The 20,345-nt window shown below is 38.8% G+C and overlaps 2 protein-coding genes across 2 annotated transcripts in view; one reads left to right on the top strand and one right to left on the bottom strand.

The window, feature by feature from the left end:
* The window catches only part of DOCK2 (dedicator of cytokinesis 2), a 963,684-nt gene that overhangs the window by 313,978 nt on the left and 629,361 nt on the right, over positions 1 to 20,345 (bottom strand). The gene's annotated exons all lie outside the window — the stretch shown is intronic.
* The window catches only part of INSYN2B (inhibitory synaptic factor family member 2B), a 128,646-nt gene continuing 108,335 nt past the window's right edge, over positions 35 to 20,345 (top strand). The window contains exon 1 of the mRNA XM_075856402.1: positions 35 to 215. The gene's annotated coding sequence lies outside the window, so the exon portion shown is untranslated. The remainder of the gene's footprint in view (positions 216 to 20,345) is intronic.

Below are 20,345 nucleotides of genomic sequence, written 5' to 3'. Positions count from 1 at the left end.
TGCAGCTCAGTTTGCTCTGGGTTTTATTATTTATTCCTACATGAGCACAAGCAGCAGACTTCTTGCATACAAACTGATTTCCTTTCAGCTAAAGGACTTATTGAACCTCTTTTTTTTTTTTCTGAGACTCGCATTACTGTTAGTCATATCTGTGACTGCTCTGCAAGAAGAGAAATATCTCTATTCCCTACAGGTAATCATTCTGCATCTTACAGGTAAGGATATTTCTTCTTTACTGATGACAATATTAAATCCATGTTATGTTTCCCCTATTACAAGAGCTCAGTGTTTGCATTCGGAGCTTCGGAGAAATATTTCAGGGGCTTTATTCTTTGGTATTTATAATACAAATGATAGGATTTTAAATCCAGCATCTGATGATAATAAATGTCATTGATATTAAAATTGCCTGAAATTGCATAAAACAAGTTTCTTTCAGTCCATTTATAGATGATATATTCATAGTATAAGTTATTACATGTTACTGTGCTTGCATTAAAAGATGAATATTGTCTCAGATTCATTCCAATCCCAATACCAATAGCATCTCCAGTTCCTCAACTCGGCAGAATCTAGCATTCAGGTCAGGTAGAGATAATGGAGTTTGATCTGCTCCTTGTACCATGTAACTTAACCATGGAATCCGACAATGTAGCTGTGATTGAAAAGAGACGGAGCACAACTTGTATAATGACATTTGTGTAAACTCATTACAAGCAGAGAACTTGTCATGTCCCCCGTCGGTTCCAATGACTGATTCCTATGACGGGTGAATGTCTCCAGAGATGAACTAACTTTTATCTGCTATATTATAAACCTGTACCTGGTTATGAGGGATTACTTATGTGATGAAAGTTTTAATCTATTCCCTAAGCATTATATTACTGGGATTAATGTATCGGTATAGGTATGATGACTATACTATTATTACATAATATACTATGGCATCTGTAGAGAGATTGATAAAGACTGACACAGATTACGGGATATTAAATGTAACGTTACATAACAGCATGCAGAATTAATCCCTATTGTCTGATACGTCCTGTGCTGGAACGGTCACCTCTCAGATATGGAAACGCTGATGGACATGGGACTTTTTTTTTATTAGAGGATCCAAATTCCGATGTGAATTGTGTACATGGTTTAAAATGCTATCCGGTTTATGTGCGATGTAAATGCGTATAGAGACTGTATATGTTTATGGCAAAATCGCGTCTGTCTACTGTAGGCTAATAAAGTGTTCTCTTCGGCCATATAAAGCTGATCCCCCTGATGCATATTGACAGTGATTCACATTCATGGGCAGCTTCCATCTCTCTATATTTGACCTATGCACTGGCACAGATAAATAAACTAGTGCTTCTGTAGGTGTAAAGTGCCACTGTTAGTGCATTAAGATGACATTTTATTTCAGCGCTCGACAGTGCCACCAATAAATTTGTCTCCTATCGTGGCCCATTGTAAATCAATACAACTCTTAAGAGAGAAGCTTTTGACCACAGTTCATAGCACAGAAATAAAATGACAAACATGAAGGGTTATCAATCAATAAAGATTCCGTCGTTTCAAATCTAGGAATTAATAGACTTCATTAAGGTCTCTGATTTATTAAAATTCATTTCTGCCCATTGCTTACTGTGGAGGTTAACTACATATTGCACAGAGGAAAGAGATATTGGTGTTATAATTGCACAGGCAGATATTTTTTCCTAAAACGATACTGTGTTATCAATATATCACCAAACAATTCAGTGTTATTCATATTACGACAGTAAAATTCCCCAAATCCGGCATCTGCAGCTCCGAAATTCTCATAATCCAGCACTTGTTTCTGCGTGAAGCTGCCAGATATTTAGAAAAACCGAAGGAGAAAATACAGAAAAGATAACCAATAGTCACAACATATTTTAGATTAGTATTTTTAGTTTGGGTTGTTTTTTAAAGGGTTTCTATACTTGCGAGTAAATTTTGTATACTTCTTAAAGACTGTCCAATGATCTAGAACAATTGATAATCCGGCACCTTTCATGTTTTATTATTGCCAAATTAAACTCATTTTTCAGTATATTTCATATGTTAAACTTAAAAAAAATATTAAAATTAAAGAATTATGCTATGTATCTTTTACTGCACAAATAATGTCAATGTAGCAATGATCATAGCCCTTTAATCCCTGAGAAATTAATTTGGATATTACCTTGTAGCATAGTATCCAAAAATAAGACTCATATTTATTGCAATCCTGGGCAATACAATTCTATGCAATATAGTGGGGTTTTTTCACTGAATCCCAAAAGTTGGCTCCCAAATTCTAGAATGTCTTTTCCTATTTAGAAAAAGAAGTCTACAATGTAGTAGGAGACACATATTATATACTCACTTACACTATTATTCCATCTGTTTGTGGTAGTGCTGACTGCAGCTTTCAGCTGATTACATACAACCTACAGAGCTGTGAAAAAGTATTTGCCCCTCACCCGATTTATTCTAATTTTTCTAATTTGTCAATTTTACATTTTTCAGATCATCCAACTTATTTTAATGTCAAATAAAGACATCACGAGCAAACACAAAATTCAGCTCTTAAACGATCATTCCATTTATTGAGGATAAACATTTAAAAAACGTATATCACCCATGTGAAAACGTAATTGTCCCCCTTAAGAAAATAACTGGTTGTCCTACTCTTAGCAGTCACAACTGTATTTAAATGTTGGCGATAACTCTTGATGAAAAATGAAAACTGCTAGAAAGCAGCTGCTGTCTTTTCCATCAATTATGACAAGTGGTCCAGGTAATGCAGAAGCAAAGCAGCTCCAGAGCATCCCACTACCACCACCATGTCTCACTGTTGGTAGGATGTTCTTATGGTGGAGTGCAGTGTTAAAATTCCGCCAGGTGTAACAAGACCTGGGTCTTCCCAAAAATGTTGCCTATGGATCATCAGTCCACAGAATATTATCCCCAAAATCTTGGGGGTCATCTTGATATTTTTTGGCAAATGTGAGATAAGCCCTTGTGTTCTTTTTGTTCATCAGTGTTTTGCTCTTTGCAACTCTCCCATAAATGCAATTTTTGACCAAGTGTCTTTCTCATTGTGGAATCGTGTACATTGACCTCAGCTGAAGCAAGTGAGGACTGCAGTTCTTTTAAGATGTTTGTCTAGGGTTCTTTTGTGAGTTACTGGATGAGTCCTCAATGTGCTCTTGGTAAAATTCTGGTAGGACAGATACTCCTGGGAAGGTTCACCACTTTTCCACGTTTTCTACATTTGTGGGTAATGGCTCTCCCTGTGGTTCACTGGAGTCCCAGAGCCATAGCAATAGATTTGTAACCCTTTCCAGACTGGTAGATAATAATGACTTTGTTTGGCATCTGTATTTGAATCTCTTTAGAACATGGCATCATGTGCTGTTTCTTGAGAACTTCTAGTCTGCTTCACATTGCTGGACAGGTTTTTATTTAAAGAGGCTCTGTCACCAGATTATAAGTGCCCTATCTCCTACATAATCTGATCGGCGCTGTAATGTAGAGAACAGCAGTGGTTTTATTTTGAAAAACGATCATTTTTGGGCAAGTTATGAGCTAGTTTAGATTTATGCTAATTAGTTTCTTAATGACCAACTGGGCGTGTTTTTACTTTTGACCAACTGGGCGTTGTGAAGAGAAGTGTATGACGCTGACCAATCAGTGACCAATCAGTGACCAATCAGCGTCATACACTTCTCATTGTTCCAGCCCAGCATGATCCACAGCACAACGTTATTGTGCAGTGAAAGAAGCTGAAATCAATAGTAATGCAAACGGAAGCTATGGTTTCCGTTTGGCTTTCAGTTCATCGGTTCTTCCAACGGAAAGTTCTAATGGAAACCCATGAACGGTAGGCCAATGCTGATGTGAATAGGTGCTGAGGTGCACTCTGTTAAAACAAAGTGATTGGCACTGTGCCATGGTATTACTTGAGGAGCTAAAATGTATAGACCTCATAGTCTTCTGCCAATCCAGCATTGGGACAATTTTTTGAATGCCAAAAGAGAAGGAATTCTGTGTCTATAATAATAATTACATATATTATAGGATCAGCGAATACAGGCCAGTACAAGTTATTTTATTTCAAAATTTATCTTAAATAAGTGATGGAAGTTTCTTCAAGCTACGAAATGCAGAGACTAGAGATGTTCTTGAGTAATTCTTTGCCAGGATGTGGCTAAAAGCGGCACAAATGCACCTCACATTATAGAGTGTCTGACATTTTATATTCCAAAAATTTTCAGGTAGCTAATGTCAGGTCAGACCAGAAGGAACAGCTGTAGGAGAGAAAGAAGAGAGCACGGCGCCACATAGTGCAAAATAAATGCTGGTAATAGATAGGCATATACAAGGTAGCGAAGGCAAAGGCTCACCTTGTGAGTTTGTGCTAAACAAAGTCACAATACTGGGAAAGAATTTAAAACAGCTGCAGCCAGGTCCAATCCGGTGAACCGTGAAGGTTACCGCAATAAATGAGAACAATTAAAATGAACTAAAAACAATACACATTTTGATGTGTAAGATGACCTAAAGAGAGGCGCTGCTAATGCTGGATTGTGGGACACTCTGTAGAGCTTGCCGTGAGTTTAAATCTAAAGTCTAGGTCTAAACTCACAGCAAGCTCTGCAGAGTCTCCCACAATCCAGGATTAGCAGCGCCTCTCTTTAGGTCCTCTTACACATCAAAATGTGTATTGTTTTTAGACCAGAAGGAAGGCAGAGAGTCCTACAGGGCAAACTCTAGCAGCTGCAACATTTCTTACTTTGATGGGTGTTCTCCAATGTATGCCCTAAATTCACACAGGTCTGGGTACCATTCTTGTGAATTTGCACTCATAGTTGTGCTCTTAGATCTTAAGGTACTGAATCAAAGATACATACATGCTCTCCAGGTACAATATATTGCGGCAAAAAGTATTTCCATATACTAGCAACGGAGGGTTAAATTTATCTTCTTCACATTTACATGAGATAAATTCTTTTACATCCAAACTGGTTTAAGGGACTAGACAATTGGAAAGTGATTTACAAATATGTCCCTAACAAATCAAAAGATAACCTGAGGTAACTTGCAGGCAAAGAGTTATTCCCTTTTTTTTTAATCTGATACCATTTTGTCTTTCACGTATATAATTCAACACAACACACCAGTCAGTTTTGATCGTTGTGCACCATTCTGGCTTAAGATATGTTATTTTGGAGAGCAATGAAGAAGATGACATTGAATATATAGCAAACAACCTGCGTATTCTGTGACAAAACATATTCCTGATCTAAGAAGTGAAGAATTTATTTGTTGAAGTAATGTTGGCTGTGAGGATCCACCACAACTAGATTGGAAACACTTGTCGACAGATTTCTTCTTTTTAATATGTATTTTATAGTACTCTTAACAGCAAAGTCATCAAAGTGAGCAGAAAAGGTAAAGTTAATGAATGGAAAACAGTAATATTAATATACATTTAGTCTTTTCTTCCAAGATCGTTTGTTTTTGACTTCCTAACCTCTCTTATTTATAAAGATATGTAAAAGATGAAGCTGCTTTCACCTCTTAACTGGTCATAGAAGTAAAGATTTAGGCCGCATGCACATGGCCCTAGCTGTGTGCACGGTCCGTAATTACGGAACGGACGGACCACAGAGTGTCATCCGCGGGCCGTCCATAATCACGGACCGTGCACAGACAAAATGTGCATTGATTTGAGCCCGGACAACAATTGTGGACTGTATTATGACATGTCCTATTTTTTTTTTTGCGGTCCGGGCTCTGGGCAATGCACGGACAGCGGAAATCACGGTCGTGTGCATTGGCCCATAGTTTAGCATGTGTTTTATACTATCCGCAATTGCAGATAATATACATGGTCGTGTGTATGAGGCTTTAGACAAAGCACAACCAGCATTCCACATTTTCTTTACATTATAACAATTGTTGTAAATGAGATGAATCATTTTGTATGAAATATCATGCACTTGCATTGGCCAACATGTATTTCTCAGACCATAGTAAACTAAACACTACCATTGCAGCGTTTACTATTAATGACTTTAGAAATATTTGGAAGAATGAACAGTAAGTGTTCAGAAGTACACAGACTTCAACTGGTCAGAACCGATCCTTTTTAGTATCATAGATGTAACAATTATCGCCATTGATCTTAAGTCACTTGGATCATTGATGAAAATTGTTACGTCTACAAATGTATCCAATATGGAGACTGAAACAGATAGGTTAACATATACAAGGACAAACAGCAACAAATCTGCCACCAAGACTCTTAACTAGGCTCCCATAGCATTGTGCACTTGATACTTGAGAAATGCATACAATAACATCAAACTTCAAAACTATTACTGAAATTGAAGAGGAGAAACTAAGGATCGCACATCCACAATATTAATCAGTAAACATGAAAATGAGGTTCTTTCTTAACATTTTGATCAAATTGTATAAACCCATGTGCCACTTCACGGCGACCTCCATTAAGTGGTTCCCTACTCTATCGATTGCAGCACTGCATGGTGGAGCCTGCCACCACAATACCGCACCCGCAGAGGGAGCAACCCAGAGGCCCAGAAGAACCCCTGCTGCAAGGCCAAATCAACCTTGGCTCTGGGCCACGTCCCCCCACAAGTGTAGCACCATAGCAACTTACACCATCACACGGCACCACAACAAGTGAAAAGATGGAATGAACTCACCTTTAGATGCACCCCCAGTGGCCAACTGAGAGCACAAGAGAACTTCAAAACTAAAAGAGTTTTCAGCAGCTTTCCGCTTAAACATACCATGCACCCACTCTACTGTATATTGCCAGAGGCTGCTTCATAGTAAACACAGTTTTGTACACAAGCATTCAGATGAAAAGATGCACAATATTCAAGTGTTATTATAGAGCTGCTGTTATTCGTTCTGATAAAATGTACTGTGATATGAAAATAATAATGCATTTTCCATAGTCCTATAAATTGGTTAAAATCACGGATAGTGAGGCAAATTATTTTTTTTCATAAGACCTAACCATTGCAACTAAACTAATTTGAGAGCCATGTCCGTCTATAATTGGAGGACTCTTGTTTAGAATTAGACATGCAGCTGCTTAAATCTTCTTTAACCCCCTAAGGACCAATAGATTTTTGCCTACATGACCACACAACATTTCTAGATTTTTCATCTTGGCATTCCAGAACTAATAACTTTTTTATTTTTGCTTCAAGCCAGCAATATGGGATTTTTTTTGCAGGACAAATTGCAGTTTCTGCACGTACATACCATTTTGGGGTACATATATGTTATCATCTAATTGTTAATAGTTTGATTGGGGGGGGGGGGGGCAAGAAAAACACCAAACCATGTCTTATTTTCTTTTTAAAATTTTTTATTACAATGTTCATCACTGACATAGAGAAGGATATATATTTAGAGTACATGTAGTGACAGAAGCATTAAATATTAATTTAGTTCTCTGTACCCAAACACTAGTGACATTACTGAACTCTTTGCGAATATTGATCATCAATGTATTGAACTGAGTGATGAACACTTGTGTTATATATTTATATATCCTAACAACCTATGACCTTGTCCCTCTCAGTTTTTCCCTTTGAAATGATTAGGTATTCTATCCTGAATTTGTAATAAATCCAAATTAGCTGCAGTCGGTGTCAATATACATTAAAGGTTTATTTATGTCCCAGCTGTCACCGATTACTCAATATAACCCTTTGTCACAGACATATAGATGACACCTTTGGATTATGTAAATGACCAGCTTTTACTGGAATGTCAGCTGCTTTCAAGCAATTTGTATATAGCCGATGTAAGTGCATTTTTTACTGCACAGCCAATAATCTGTGAATACTGAAAAAAATAGGATAAAAATTCACATTTTTCCTTAACCCACTTGATGCCAAAGGTTTGTGAAGGAAATTCTGCCAGGGGCCTCCATCCAGATCCCTCTAGCGCTTCCCGGATTCCCAGCTGCAAGACATGTACTTTCAGCAAAATGAAAGGGATTATGCACCTTTTAATAATATTTATTAGTGCATTATTCTCCATGCAGAGAGCTTTAATGGCCCATTCACCTGCAATACAAACCAGGAGAAACCCGGTGGTCGAGTGCGGATTTTTATTTTCATGCTTTGAGAGGAAAAAGCTGCTGCCAGCTATTTTCGGAAGCGCATATCTACATGTTGAACAAAGGATCAGCCATTGTAAAGTCAAACATGGCAAACGTTGTTTTCCCCAACATCCGACATCGGGGGGCTGTTAGATTGTTGTTTGCACCCGTCAGAGTCGGTGAGACAATGCAGACCATTATCTAATGTTTATTTCAAGCTTCAGTTAGCCACACATTATATTGAAGATTGGAAGAAAAAAGGTTGCAGTTATTGGGACACGGCGCCAGACCGGTAAGTAGTCAAGTTGATGTATACATTTTGCAGTTTCTTTAATTGTTAAAACGCTACGCGTTTCAGGACCGGAAAGGTCCCTTCGTCAGGTTGATATATGCAAAATATATACATCGACTTGACTACTTACCGGTCTGGCGCTTTGTCCCGAAAACTGCAACCTTTTTTCTTCGAATCTTCAGTCTTCGTTTTCTTCGGTATAGAGGCTTTTACCCATGGGATAGCAGCGGGTGGCAGCCGATTTCACAAAAGAGATCTTTTATGTCATACATGCGAAGCAGAAGCTTTGTGACTACATGTGCACAGCACGAATAGGTGCGTACACCAACTTACCCTTCATTGTCTCAAGCCATTACTATACAATATTACCTTAGAGGAGTGCCGTTGTTTTTCCTCCGCCCACCTCCTTTATCTCCTTTACATATCCACACATTATATGACACTTTTAATGGGAAGAGGATTCCCATAAATTTTTTATGCCTAGTGGCCTCCACTTTGACCAGCCTTGAGTGCACTGTGACCAGATTGCTGGGGAGACACATGTTGGTTTTTTACACATGACTAACAGTTAGTTTAGGTGTGAACGAAGGAATTATATGGAAACTATGGCTGTTATTATATGGATACTGTAGATGTTATTGCATGGACACTGTGGGCCATTTTATTTGGTTGTTATTACATGAGAATTTTGGCTGGTTTTGTATTTGCTTGTTATAATGGCTGGTAATACATGAGAAGTATGAATACAACAGCGGCCCTGTGGCTGTTATTATATGGGCACTATGACCAGTATCATATAGGATTTATGGCTGGTAATATACACCTATCAGCCAAAACATTTAAACTACTGATAGGTAAAGTGACTAACATTGACTATCTTGTTAGAATGGTGCCTGTCAAGGGGTGGGATATATTAGGCAGCAAGTAAATAATTATATCTTTAAGTTGATGTGTTGTAAGCAAAATGGGCAAATGTAAGGATCTGAGCGACAAGGGCTAAATTGTGATGGCTAGATGACTGGGTTAGAGTATTTCCAAAACAGCAGATCTTGTGGGGTGTACCCAGTATGCAGTGGTTAGTACCTACCAATTGTGCATAGGCAGCAAAGTCTAGCCTTTTTGATCCGATCTCACTGAGGACCTAGTGTAGCACAAACTGAAGAAAAATGTGAATGCCGGCTATGATAAAACGGTGTCACAACACACAGTGCGCCGCAGACTGCTCCGATTGGTGATGCATAGCTGCAGACCAGTCAGAGTGCCCAGGCTGACCCATGTCCATCGCCAAAAAACGCTTACAATAAGCACATGAGCATCAGAACTTCACCATGGAGCAATGGAAGAGGGTGGCCTGGTCTGAGGAATCATGCTTTCCTTTACATCGTGTTGACAGCCGGTTACGTTTGCATCAATTACCTGGAAAGAGATGGCCCCAGGTTGCACAATGGAAAGACGAAAAGCCGGTGGAGGCAGTGTGAATCTTTTCCTGGCCTTCATGTGGATGTTACTTTGACATGTACCCCCTACCTAAACATTGTTGCAGTCCACGTACACCTCTTTAAAAAAATATTTTGGGGTGCAAACTCATTTCCATACTCTGTGATATCAAAGCCATAATCCATCCATGACTACTTTACAAAACTACTACTAATTTCTTGCTGGCTTTCCATGAAGGAAAATAATCTACTGCACCAATGTACCTGGTAGGTCAAGTTAAGTACTGGATCATGAAAAGGTATCCTCTCTTTTATTTATTTTTTTCACTACTAGCAGCGACAGGCTACAAATAACCATAAAAAATATCATCATGATGGGGACATAAAACAGCATTTAGCTTCAGAAAAATAAAAACGTAAAATATTATCAAATTACCCAAAAAATAATTTTCTGCCCTCCAGTTGCTGCTCCACGACCATGCATTTGCTTTGAATTGTTGCTGATAGAAGACTGTTTTGACAAGTAATGCTCCCATCCTCCAATTTCTGAACAGCATACAGAAAACATTCCTTAGTTAATACACTGGGCTCATGGGCACAGGTGTTCAGCAATGACTGTCAACTCTAGCATCAGATGAGATTATTTCTGTATTCTTTCCACCCCGTCACAGCAGTAAACGGAAAAAGAAAAGAAGCCTTAAACTTAAAGCATCACCTCAGGTGTTCAGCTGCTACGCAAAGTTTCCCCTTGAGGTTTCTCAAAAACATTGTCTAAGATAATTAGTTAATTAAAAAATATAGTGACAAACTTTGTCACTGAAGTGTATTATCACATATCACAGTTCTGGGCACATGATGTCGAGCTTGCAGATCATTCCACATTTATAAGAAAACCTGTTTTGGTGATTTTGTTTTTATGCCGTAAAACACCTTGGATAGCAGCAATGATCAAACACCAATCAAACTGTGTAATACCATCTCAATCACGGCAGCTGTCAGGAAACAGAACTACTGTATATGTCTAAGTATAAGCTGCTAGGATACGGTCTCTCTAGTGAACAAGATTAAAGAAAGCCCAAAAGGCACCTAGAAATGAACAAACATTTATCATCTTTCAATAATACTGGAACTGATCAAGTACGAAAAGTTAATTTAACACATCCATTCCAAAATCACACTTTACCATGACAATGAGCTAGCCAATGTTACAAGAAACCGAATGTGCAGAGCAAACTGATGGCACTAATTTGGAAAATTCCTTAAAGAAAGTAATTTTCCTAAATTTGAAACTAAACAAAAATGTGTTTGAACTCGTGAGCATACAAAGAGGGGGCCTATGTTCATCCTGGCTCCAATGGAACAATCAATTAGTGTATTATCAGTTGTAGAGTAATTCTGGGAAAGAGTTTAATATCTTAAGTCAGCATTGCTCAAAATGCATAAGCCTGATACTAATAAGCCTAATGCACATTTAGCATTCAGGATCTATTATTTTTAATGCATAGTGGTACCATTTCAAGTGAAGGTGACCCTTGAACAGTATTTATATTTAAGATAAATGCAACATTTTTCATGTAGATTACACCTTTATATAAAGAAAGAGCATCATTTCCACCAGGCACCATACAGTTATCTGATATAATAAAAACTAACTCTCGAGCATATTTGGAACACAGCTATGCATACTTGTCGACTGTTTCCATTAGCAATAAGCAGAACTGTGAATGCAGCTCTGGTCTACAATACCAGACGTAACTCAAAACCTGTACAAAATGAATAACGTAATGCAATCTATTAATAGCGTTACTCAACATTTTATGTAGACTATATCGTTATATAAACTGTAGAACCAGGTTTAAATGTGAAAATTTGTGAGCTGATTTATGTTTTCCATATAGACATTAAAGGGGTTGTCCCACAATTAAATATTGTATTTCTCTGTGAGATCACACAAAATATAAACATTTTTTAATGGGAATAATTTAAAGACAAACACGTTCCTTTGATTCCCTCTCAGAATGTCTACCTAATATATTTGGTGCCAGTAAAGAAGAATCCGCTGTTAGTCCGCTGATTCTTATTGACTGGCCTGCACAATAGCAGGAATTACTCCAACCCCAGGTGTACAAGAGGATGCGGAGGGTGGGACTGAGCTACTTTGCATGTGTGGATGTTCTGACAGGAAATCAAATGAACAACAGGGGGCACTACAATAAATAAGTATATAACTGCAATATCTAGACACAGGAGCAATTTAAAAAAATATTCAAACTGAATTTTTTTTATGTTTTGAGTGATCTATTGTTATCATAGTGACTAATAATAGAAACAGGAATGCTTCAAATTTACTGCAGTAAGTTTCAATACTCTGTGTTTTCCCTGCATATCCTTCAGCAGACAATGGTCCACACTTATACTATTAATAATATATTTTGCACCAATTAAATTGGCAAGGGAAGTTAGCGAGAATTATGCCTAATTTATGAAAAGGTGCATGCTTATTGATAAATCTGGTGCATTTGGAATTGTTTGACTATTCAGCTTTATTTTTACACCTGCTATGAGCAGCCTTATAATGTCCACTAACCTGCACCTTTTTTAATCTTTAACCTTTGAGAAAAAAGTCTACAATTAAGTTTACAGCTTGACCTCGCCCTCTTTTTAAGATCCAACTTTTTAACCTGTGCATTTTCTGCTAAAACAGGCATACGTATACTGAAAAATGGAGGTATATTTGTTGCAGCAGTAATATGTTACGGCCATGCAGGATACTAGACATACTGTAGACTTGGATTTGGATCTCTCTTACAGTTTGAAACATATTCTAATAATAACATTAAAGAGACACTCCAGCATTTTTTTTGTTATTGCCACCATTCTCTTACCGGACGCTTTATTTTAGAAATATCCTGTCCGCAATGCGGTCACGTGACCACACTGTGACCGCGCGATTCATAAAGCGTCTGCTGTGTGGACCGGAAGTCTCTTTCTCTATGCACTCCTATGAGACGCCGGTGTTAAAGATTTTAGATAAAAAAAGGTCTTCATGGGAAGCAACGACCTAAAACCAAATCCCTTTTTATTCAGACTGTATTTTTTAATGGTAAAGGCAGCAACGCAAGCCAGGACTTTATATCTAATGTGGGCACCGGAAATCACTTTAACTTTGCAACACATTTGACCCATTTGTATGATTGTCAGTGCAGCACTGACTGTCTGATGACCGGCTTACATTACACAACAATAAATAACTGGCTCCTTCTACAGTACTATTTGTCTGACCCATTCACTATTTCTGTAACAGTACTCCGTGCATCTACTGTTGCAGCAGCTGCTCCAGCCAGGACTGGGGGTGGGGGGGGGGTTTAGGCTTTGTGGGCCACCAGGACTGCCAGGCCATATTGCCCAATCATTCAATCTGCTCCTGCCCTTGTGGTTACTACAGTGATTTGCTATAGGTTATATAATTTATATTAAGCTATACTGTACAATTAGTGAGGTGCAAAGGGAATGTGTACTTTAAAAATGTCATTACTATTATTATATTTCTAATTTAGGCATACAAAGGCATCGGGAAAAAAAATTCTATTGTTTTCTTTAGAGGCTAGCCTACATAATGCCTAATACAGCCCGGAGAATACCTAATATTTCTAAGAGTAGAAAAATAGCAGTATGCAAAAGTTATTTCTAAAGTTATACCTACAGTATGTAAAAATAGAAACTTCAACTAGAAACAGACGAATATTCCAGCAACTAAACAATTTAAACTTTGAAATGACTTCTCTGTATGGGTTAATAATGGTAATAAACATGGCCCAAAAGCTTAAGCGTTTATTCCTGCAAACAGAACATCATGCAGAGATAATGTACAAAATGGAGCTTTTTATATAAACACAAAAAGCTTGAGGGTGTGGACAAAGCTGTGGCTTACAAGCCATATAAAAGAACCTCAGCAAAATACTCAGTTTTCCCAGTTTAAATAGGCTCTGTCACCAGATTATAAGTGCTCTATCTCCTACATAATCTGATCGGCGCTGTAATGTAGATAACAGCAGTGGTTTTTATTTTGAATAACGATAATTTTTGAGCAAGTTATGAACAATTTTAGATTTATGCTAATTAGTTTCTTAATAGACAACTGGGCGTGTTTTTACTTTTTGCCAACTGGGCGTTGTACAGAGGAGTGTATGAGGCTGACCATTAATTTGGCATTATTAAACTGGCCTGAAGACCCATAAGATATGTACATGTGCAGTGATTGCTAAAACAAAGCGGCAGAAGCGCTCGTGTGAGCACTGAGCCGCCTGGTTTCTAATCAGCTTTTCTTGGAAAGCCGAGGTAATGGTGTACGGACTCAATAGAAAGTCTATGAGCCTGTACATCAACTGCTCGACTTTTTGAGAACAGCCGATCAGATGCCAAGCAGCACAGTGCTCACCCGAGCACTTCCGTCGCTTCGTTTTAGCGATCGGTGTGGATCTCAGTGCTCAGACCCCCACCGATCAAAACTTCTGACATGTCACTATGACGTCAGAAGTTTCTGAAAGTTTAGTTACACTTTAATCTCTTCACTTTCTCATTTCTTTTTACTTTGAATAACAATCATAGTTCTCTTTGAAAAAACCTTTTTTTTTCCAGAAAAAAAACACTGGCAGTTTAAAGAGGCTCTGTCACCAGATTTTCAAACCCCTATCTCCAATTGCAGCAGATAGACGCTGCAATGTAGATAACAGTAACGTTTTTCTTTTTCAAAAACGAGCATTTTTGGCCAAGTTATGAGCATTTTTATATTTATGCAAATGAGCTTTTCTTATGGACAACTGGGCGTGTTTAATCTTATTTCTAACTGGGCGTGTATTGTGTTCGTTACATCTGGGCGTTTTTACTTGTTTTACTAACTGGGCGTTGTGAATGGAAGTGTATGATGCTGACGAATCAGCATCATCCACTTCTCTTCGTTACCACCCAGCTTCTGGCAGTTCACAGACACACAGCGTGTCCTCGCTCGTCCGATGCAGTTCCTGTGGGAGGAAGTGAGTGACGTCACAGCGTGATCTCTCGAGAACACGCTGTGTGTCTGTGCACTGCCAGAAGCTGGGTGGTAACGAAGAGAAGTGGATGATGCTCATTCGTCAGCATCATACACTTCCATTCACAGTGTCCTGCACTTCTTTGCCGAGGCAGTCATTTTACACGTCGTCTTTTGACAGCGACGCGTAAAATCAAAGGTCGTCGGCACAGTACGTCGGCAAACCCATTGAAAGCAATGGCCAGATGTTTGCCGACGTATTGGAGCCGTGTTTTCAGGTGTAAATCGAGGCGTAAAACGCCTCGTTTACACCTGAAAATAGGTCGTGTGAACCCAGCCTTAGAGTCACTGTATTTTAAGGATGGTCACTTTATCTTTATAAACTGTAATTTCTGCAGATTACTATTGCGATATATATGTATAGCATCCTTAAGATGGAGAGAAGAATGAACCATATAGAATCAGGGCTGTATTTACCACTAAGCACTGGATCTAAGAGGTTAAACAGCATTTATGAGGTTAAATGGGCAGAATCTAAGTGATCTTTGATTCCGCCCGCTGCAGTGAGGTGTCGGCTGTATTACACAGCCGACACCTGCTGTGTATGGAGCGAGCTCAGCCTGTTAGCCCGCTCCACATTTCCCCTTAACGGCTGCCACGTACATGTACGTGGCATGTCGTTAAGGGGTTAATAAAAATGTTATTTATATCCTGTTTCCTATATAAAGGTGTCTGGCTGCTACTCTGATGCAATTTATATTTACGTTATCTTAAATGTACTGTTTTACAATACTCAACAGTATATTTTACCCAGAAAATGAAATATATTTCTCTGTTTGGAGCAATGAGTCACCATTAGGCTGGATTCAATAATGAGCAGTCTTAGGCATCTATTTCCTTCCAGGTTACTGAGCAGGTTAGCTCAGTATAGCTAAGTATAGAAATATTTTATTGTAAGTAAATGTACTTATGACACTAGACAATCTTCAGAAGTCTCTTTTGGATTTTGTCCAACGCTCTTCATGCTGCACTTTCCAAGGGCAGAAGAACGCAGCTTTCACAACCTTAATGAGCCATGTCCAAATGTAACTGTGCACGCAAGCCTGTAGGAGTGACACAAATTCACACTTTTCTACAACACTTTGTATATGGGTTCTAGCATAAGGGAATAGTATTTATACATTTGTAACAGTAATAGTTTATTATTTTTTCTGGCCTAAAGCATTAGTTTAAAGAGGCTCTGTCACCACATTATAAGTGCCCTATCTCCTACATAATGTGATCGGTAATGTAAATAACAACAGTGGTTTTTATTTTGAAAAATGATAATTTTTGAGCAAGTTATGAGTAATTTTAGATTTATGCTAATTAGTTCTTAATGACCAACTGGGCGTGTTTTTACTTTTTACCAACTGGGCGTTGTGAAGAGAATTGTATGACGCTGACCAATCAGTGACCAATCAGTGTCATACACTTCTTATTGTTCCAGCCCAGCGTGATTGTGCAAGAAGCTGGGCTGGAACAATGAGAAGTCTAGGACGCTGATTGGTCACTGATTGGTCAGCCTCATACACTTCTCTTCACAACGCCCAGTTGGTCAAAATAACAACACACCCATTTGGTCATTAAGAACTAATTAGCATAAATCTAACATTGCTCATAACTTGCTAAAAAATGATCATTTTTCAAAATAAAAACCACTGCTGTTATCTACATTACAGCGCCAATCACATTATTTATAGGGCAATTATAATCTGGTGACAGAGCCTCTTTAAGAATTAGTATTTTTCATCCGTAATTACGGACTGTAATTACTGACCCATTCATTTCTATGGGCTACGGATACTTTATCGTATTTTTACGGATGGGTGTCTGTTCCGTAGAAATATAGACCATGTTCTATTCTTGTCTGTAATTATGGACTCCCCATAGAAGTTTATGGGCGCTTCTGTAATTACGGACAGCTTCTGTAATTACTGCCATTGCTAGGCGACTCCAGGTTTGCAGATGTTGCACATCATTTGTGGTTTTCTTCTTTTTGCGGATGCATTATAGTTGCACTACGGACCGTATTTGCGGATACCATTCCACATATGCGGATAAGTTGGGGATGAATACGGTTTCCGTATTTACGGATAGTATTTAAGAATGGATGAAAATGCAGTCTTGTGCATGAGGCCTATCAGCTAAACACCTTCTAAAAAAAAAATAAGTTCAATATGTGCAAAGTTCATACATACCAATTAACGAGATCGTCAGGGTGCCGATGGCTGTAATGGCAACCGGCGCCTAACACTGGCCTCCTGGTCTGCCTAGTATGGAAGCATCCAAGGACCCGCCTGGAGGCAGGGCCTAAAAGGCTTCCGGTACCGACAGGAAGATGGCACAGGCTCAGAAGCTGAGCCCGCAGCATCAGCAGCGTGTGTCAGCTGTATATTACAGCTACCACCCTGCTGTAATGGCAGGGACCGGAGCTAGCTCCGATCCCTGCCATTAACCCCTTAGATGCAGCGATCGAAAGCGATCACTGTATCGTAGTGGTTTGTAGCTATAGCAAAATATTATGCTATTTATCCTGCACGGTGAACGCCGTAAAAAAAAAAAACCTCTAAAAAAACAATGCCAGAATTGCTGTTTTTTTGTCACCTTGCCTTACAAAAGTTAGAATAAAAAGCGATCGAAAAGTCGCATGTATCTAAAAAAGGTACCTATAAAAACTATAGCTTGTCCTGCAAAAAACAAGCCCTCATACAGCACTGTCTACAAAAAAATTTAAACGTTATGGCTCTTATAACATCGCGACAGAAAAAATACATTCTTTTTACAAAAGTAATTTTATTGTGCAAAAAGTTATAAAATATTAAAAACAAATTTGCTATAAATTTGGTATCGCCAGAATCGTACTGACCCACGGAATGAAGTTAACATGTCATTTAAAATGCATGGTGAACGCTGTATAAAAAACAAAAATATTACACCAGAATTTCTGTTTTTTGGTCACCGAGCCTCCAAAAAATAGGATAAAAAGTGATCAAAAAGTTGTACGTACCCAAAAATTATACCAATAAAAACTACAGTTTGTGCCGCAAAAAAAACAGCCCTCATACCACTACATCCATGAAAAAATAAAATAAATTAGGACTTCAATAAGTTAGGAAAGAAAAAATATGCAGTTGTGCAGGTCCAAGGGGAACAGTTCTTCTGTTTCAAGGGGCGATTTATAAAGGCCCTAAATTAGGGAACCAGGAATGGGAGGGCCCAAACATATCTGCTGGAAGTGAGGGTGCCCGTTGTATACCAGGACAACACTTTCCCAACAAAATTCCCCAAACTGCAAAGGTGCCGAGTGTGTACCAAAGGGCGTTAAGAAAGAACACCATTTATCAGTGCGACACTGGACTGGACTTGCTTCAAAGTGTATCACACATCTATGGATTATTTTTTTTTATTTTTTTTACCCCATTATTAAACCACCTTATTATGCCCTGATGTACTCTGCCAAGCTTACATATGCCCCCACCTTATAAACTGAAATACCAGTAATACTGCAAACAAAACTACTACCAAGCAAAATCCGTGCTCCAAAAGCCAAATGGCGCTCCCTCCATTCTGAGCCCTATACCGTGCACAAACAGCAGTTTACTACCACATATATGCATCGCCATACCCGGGAGAACCCTTTTAACAATTTTTGGGGTGTGTGTCCCCAGTGGCACAAACTGGGCACGACATATTTGTCACTGAATTGGCACATATAGGGAAAAATTGCAATTTTTACTTTGCACCATCCATAGCACATTCATATATGGAAAAGACATGTGGGGTGAAAATGCTCACTACACCCCTTAAAAAATCCCTTGAGGGGTGTCGTTTCCAAAATGGGGTCACTTTTCAGGGTTTTCTTTTCTTTTACATCAGAAACTCTGCAATTGTGAACCAATACTTTGTAAGTTGCCAAATTAAACCTCAATTATCTTCCACTCCTGAGCCCTGTTGAATATCCAGGCAAAAGATTAGGGCCACATGTAGGGTGTTTCTAAAATCTGGAATCACAGCATAATAATATGAGAGCTGTTGTTTCATAGTGGCACAAGCTTGGCACCACATATTGGCATATCTATGGAAAAATTGCCGTTTTCACTCTGCAACATCAAGTGTACACTAATTTCTGGAAAACACCTGCGGGGTCAACATGCTCCACCTTGATGGGTGTAGTTTCCAAAATGAGATCACTTCTGGGGGGTTTCCACTGTTATGGTCCCACAGGGGCTTTGCAAATGTGACCTGGCGCCAAGGAATCAATCCTGCAAAATCTGCACTCCAAAAGCCAAATGGTGCTCTTTCCCTTCTGAGCCCTACAGTGTGCCAAAACAGAAGTTTCTAACCACATATGGGGTATTCCCGTACTCTGGAGAAGTTGCTTTACAAATGTTGCGGTGCTTTTTCTCATTTATATGTTGAGAAAATGAAAAATTTTGAGCTAAAGCTACGTCTTATTGAAAAAAATAGATATTTTTTTTTATTTTCACTGCCCGAGTCTAATAAAAACTATGAAACATTTGTGGGGTCAAAATGCTCACTACTCCCGTAGATGAATTCCTCAAGGGGTGTAGTTTCCTAAATGGAGTAACTTTTGGGGCATTTCCACTGCACTGGTACCTTAGGTGCTTTGCAAATGCGACATGGTGCCATGAAAACAATCCAGCAAAATCTGCACTACAAAAGCCAAATGGCACTCCTTCCCTTCTGAGCCCTGCCGTGTGCCCACACAGTAGTTTATCACCATAAATGGGGCATTTCCGTACTCTGGAGAAGTTGCTTTACAAATGTTGGGAGGCTTTTTCTTCTTTATTCCTTGTGGAAATAGTTTTATGTTTTTGTTAAAATGACATCTTATTGGAAAAAAATTTAAATTTTTCATTTTCACGTCCAACTTCTAATAAAATCTATGAAACACCTGTGGGGTCAAAATGCTCAATACAATAATGGGGTCACTTTTGGGGCGTTTCCACTGTACTGGTATTTCAGGGGTTTTGCAAATGTGACACATGTGGGGTCATAATGCTCACTACACCCCTAGATGAATTCTTTGTGAGGTGAAGTCTCCAAAATGGGGTATTTTTTGGTGTGTTTCCTTTCTTTTGGCATCACAAGACGTCTTCAAACCTGGCAGGGTGCCTAAAATATAATCTAATAAAAAGAAGGCTCCAAAATCCTCTAAGTGCTCTTTTGCTTCTGAGGCCTGTGCTTCAGTCCATTACCACACTAGGGCCACATGTGGAATATTTCTTAAAAACTGCAGAATCTGGGCAATAAATATTGAATTTCTCTGGTAAAACCTTTTGTATAAGTCTGGATTCACACGAGCATGTTCGGTCCGTAAAGGACGGAACGTATTTTGGCCACAAGTCCCGGACCGAACCCACTGCAGGGAGC

This window comes from Rhinoderma darwinii, chromosome 3 (genome assembly GCF_050947455.1).
Source record: "Rhinoderma darwinii isolate aRhiDar2 chromosome 3, aRhiDar2.hap1, whole genome shotgun sequence".
Lineage (NCBI taxonomy): Eukaryota > Metazoa > Chordata > Amphibia > Anura > Rhinodermatidae > Rhinoderma > Rhinoderma darwinii.
This window is presented reverse-complemented; position numbering and strand designations above follow the sequence as displayed.